Genomic DNA, 4,903 nt, shown 5'->3' on the forward strand with positions numbered 1-4,903 from the left:
CCCTGTTGAAACCGGAATCAGATCATGTCACTCCGCGGCTTCGCACGTTCCCCTGGGTTCTCATTTCACTCAGAGGAAAGACAGAGCCTTCACAATGGCCCCCAAAGCCCTCCTCGATCGGACCCATGCCCGCCTCTTACCTCTCCAGCCTCTTCTATTATTCTCCACCCCCCTTGCTCCATCCACTTGGACCACACCGGTCTTCTTGCTGGGCCTAGGACACACCAAGCCCATACCCTCCTCTGGTCCCTTGCATTTGCTGTCTCTTCTGCCTGGAATTCTCTTCCCCCAGATTTCCTCAAGGCACCCTCCCTCATCTTCCACAAATCTCTGCTTAGAAGTCATCTTCTCACGGAGGCTTACCCTGACTGCTACATTTTAATTAGCACCCTCCAGACACCGCACGCACACATATATACCTAACTTTTCTCTGGTTTCATTGTCCCATAGCCCTCTGTCATCATGTAACATTCTAGATTATCTTTCTTGATTGTTGTATCGTCTGTCTTTCCTACTGTGTACAACGTAAGCTCCAAGAAGGCATTGATTTTTACCTTGATATGATATTCACTGCTCTAGTCCAAGCCCCTGGAATAGCACTTGGAATATAGCCAGGTTGAGCATCCATTACTGGTTTGCCAGGACCGTTCCGGTTATGCCTGAGGTCCTGGTGTGATTATTAACGGCACTCCCTTCGCTGTGCAAAGTGTTAATGATTAGATTTATGGTCACTGTACACAGAGGAGAGGCTCAGTAACTATATCTTTATTTATTTGTTTTTTTCATTTCAGTTTATGGACAATGTATCTGCTAGGTTTTTTTGGTTATTTTTGTGTTTTTTTTGTTTTTTCTGGGGGGTGGTACGCGGGCCTCTCACTCTTGTGGCCTCTCCCGTTGCGGAGCACAGGCTCCGGACATGCAGGCTCATCGGCCATGGCTCACGGGCCTAGCCACTCCGCGGCATGTGGGCTCTTCCCGGACCGGGGCACGAACCCGTGTCCCCTGCATCGGCAGGCGGACTCTCAACCACTGCGCCACCAGGGAAGCCCTCAGTAACTATATCTTAATTGAGAGGCTGCTCCCTCAGGGGTAGAACCTTTTCTAGTTGTGGTTCAGGCAAATAGTCAGGACTGGGGGAAAAAATCAGAGCGCTCACCAGGATAAAGCAGCTGAGGCTCAGAAATGGTGGTATAGAAGAGCAGCTGGCAGCTGGACGGTCAGTCTTTGGGCTACAGTCCATCAGTCTCTGATATTCAGGAGCAGGGTACCAGTTTCCTACAAAGAGCACAGTGGAGTCACTGCTCCTGCCAGAAGCCTTGGGGACTAGAAAGTTGACCAGAGCAGAAATGTCGAATAGCATCCAAAACAGAAATCTAGCTTTAGAAACTGGGGTAGCAGCCAGGTAATCACACGCTCAGTTAAAAGCGCAGCTAATGAAAAGGATCCTCGGGACTTCCCCGGCGGTCCAGCGGTGAAGACTTCGTCTTCCCACGCAGGGGGTGGGGCGTCGATCCCTGGTCGGGGAGCTAGGATCCCACATGCCTCGTGGTCAAAAAACATAAAACAGAGGCAACATTGTAACAAATTCAATAAAGACTTTATTTTACTTTTTTAGTATTTATTTACTTATTTAATTTTATTTATTTTTGGCTGCATTGGGTCTTCGTCGCTGCACATGGGCTCTCCTGTAGTTGAAACGAGCGGGTTCTATTCTTCGTTGCGATGCGTGGGCTTCTCATTGCGGTGGCTTCTCGTTGCGGAGCATGGGCTCTAGTCACGTGGGCTTCAGTAGCCGTGGCACGCGGGCTCAGTAGCTGTGGCATGCGGGCTCAGTAGTTGTGGCTCGTGGGCTCAGTAGTTGTGGCTCGTGGGCCCTAGAGCGCAGGCTCAGTAGTTGTGGCGCACGGGCTTGGTTGCTCCGTGGCTTGTGGGATCTTCCCGGACCAGGGCTGGAACCCCTGTCTCCTGCACTGGTGGGCGGATTCTTAACCACTGCGCCACCAGGGAAGCCCTCAATAAAGACTTTTAAAATGGTCCACATCAAAAAAAAAAGAAAGAAAGAAAAACAGGATCCTTAATGCTTTACTCTCTTGAATGAATTCTGTGAAGCCTTTACGTATATTCAGAATCATCCTTTTCTTAATGAAGACTGTGGCTCCCCTTCTATTTGCCTTGTTAATCTGTGACTTTCCCTTGTTTCAAAATATATTCTTGAATATCTTTTTAAATATATCTTTCACCTTGATTTCTCTTATTCCCTGTATTAGTTTTCTGTTGCTGACCTAGCAGCCGGCCACAAGCTTTTAGCAGCTCAAAACAACACAAATTTATCATCTCACGGTTCTGCAAGTCAAAAATATGGGTTGGATCAGCGGGTTTTTCTACTCTAGGTCCCACAAAGCTGAAATCAAGGCATTGGCTGGCCTGGGCACTTACGTGGAGGCTCTGAGAGCTATTCCCCTGCTAGGCACATTCAGGTTTTTAGCGGGATTCAGTTCCATGCTGCTTGAGGACTGACACCCCCATTTCCTTGCCGGCTGTTGTCTGGGAGTCATTTACAGCTCCTGGAAGCTGCCCACATTCCTTGGTTTGTGGTCCCTTTTTACCTTCAAAGCCAGCAAGAGGTGGTCGACTTCCTCTCCCAATTGGAATCGCCCTGACCTGTTCCTCCCTAGCATCTCTCCTCCATTCTCCTCTGCTGCTGCATCTCTCTGACTGACTTCTCAGCCTTCCTCTTTTGTTTCTCTGGATTCATTTGTTTCGAATGGGCCCACATAGATAACCCAGAATATTCTCCCTATTATAAGGTTAACTGATTAATCGCTGTTCATCAGTTATTGATGAACTGGTAATTGTAATAAACTGTAATAACTGTAAGAAAGAGATGAATTACATCTGCAAAGCCCCTTCACAGCAGTACCTAGCTTAGTACTGGGTTGAATAAGCAGGAAAGGGGACTCTTGGGGGAGTCACCTTTAAGAATTCTGCCTGTCACACTCCTCCTGCTTTTGAAAATGTATATTTGAATCTCTCTTCAAAATGTTTACTGTCAGGCACTTGAGGTGTTCTTACTTGTGAGTATGAGGGCCTCCCTGCCCTGCAGCTCCCCAGATGATGCCTGCGAAGGTGGTAAAATGGGTGGGCAGAATCTTGGGCTGGACTTAAAAAAGTAGACTCATTTGGTGAGAACTGATTTGAGAGAGACCTCCGGCTTCTGGCTGGTACTCAGTAGCTTCATTCCTTCCTACCAGCAGAGTGTTCAGTAAATAGCAAAATTCGATGTCAACAATATGTCTCCAAGTCTCTGATTTCCCAGGCAGGGGAAATGGGTAGGAGGATGTGCACAGGGCTTAGAAAACTCCAGCACGGGAGCATAATTATCAAAACGGTGCACCCGGGAAGTGGAGGTGGGAGGATCCCACGGAACTGAGGCCCACCAGATAGATGTGAATTGTGACAAGGGACATGTGGGTGATGATTCTGAAACTGCCGCAGTAACTCCTCTCTGGAGCTAGGATAGGTCAAAGGCGGTGGTTCTCCAAGTGTGAGTCCTAGACCAATCAGCGTCACCTGGGAACTTGTTAGAAGCGTCAGTTCTTGGGCCCCATTCCCTACCTATTGAATCAGAAATGCTAGGGATAGGGCCCAGGTGTCCGTGTTTTAACATGCCCTCCAGGTGATTCTGATGCAGGCTGGAAGGAGTCCAACAGTGATTTCAAAGGGATTCCAAGAGGTTCCCCTTTCTGAAGATTAGGCTGCTCTCAAGATAATGGAGAGAAAGGAAAGGGGTTTGCTCCCTGGTTGGGGTCCCCTTCTGTTTAGCCATCACACTGCACAAGAAACGGAAAGAGACACATTATCTGCAGGAGGTAAGGGTGTAAGGTTAAAATATCACGGACACTCTCAGTTACCTTTCATGCATAACACCGTGTTAGTGATTTTCTGAGAAGACGTGAGCACAGAATTACTTCCTCTAGAAATTTATACGCAAGACGCAGTTCCTTAACATCATATTTGAACATTCCTCTAGAACGGGAGTTTTTGTTGCCCGGAACCTCTGGGAACATTTTCCAACTTCAGTAATCTAGGGCTATACTTAGTGCCCAGGGGAAAGAATATTTAAAATTTGAAAAACATTCCCCAAGAGATTCTGATCAAGTTCAGCGTTTCCTGGTCCTGGTGAAAGCCACGGAGGAAAGAGTGTTCACGTCACGGTTCCAACCTGAGCTGAAGGTATTCCTAAGTCGTTCAACTGAAGCCCTTGAGGTCTGTCAGCTTTTCACTCACGACCCAGGGTGTGGAGGGCCCTGTTACCAATCTGGCTGCTAGATGGCTGGTGCTGAATAAAAGTAAGGGTCTAAACAGCAACAGTGAGCCCTGGCTCTCTACAGTGAGCTTCTCCTTTGATTGAACTTGGATGTGGGGCTGGCAAGTTGCCCAGACCATCAGCGAGTGAAAGAATTTATTGTGAGTAAATGCTTGAGGCGGAGGGAGTGGAAAAGGTCAAGGACACGGTTGAACTCAGACATCAGCTTGGCTTCATAAAGAGAGGCGTGGGCCGTGTTAAAGGAATTGAGGCTTTTGTCCTCTTTTTCTTTCTTTGCTAAATGCTGATTGACTCCCTTTTCACTGAGACGGTATGCTTTGGCTTTTGTTTTCCTCTGTTTTGTTTTCTGGTTGGCCTGGAAGCTCCATGACCAAAAGAAATGGCTTTTCTTGATGTTTTGTCTTCAAGTTTTGACATACCCAAGTAGCAACTCCTGAAACTTGTTCCTTGAGAGCTGCCTGCCCCCCAGCTCTGCCTTTTCCAAACTCTGTAAGCTTGGGCAAGTCACTTAGCGCCTCAGCGTCTCCTCTGCAACATACAGATATAGTAGTTCTTACCTCACTGGGTGACTTTAAG

Source organism: Globicephala melas, chromosome X (assembly GCF_963455315.2).
Source record: "Globicephala melas chromosome X, mGloMel1.2, whole genome shotgun sequence".
NCBI lineage: Eukaryota > Metazoa > Chordata > Mammalia > Artiodactyla > Delphinidae > Globicephala > Globicephala melas.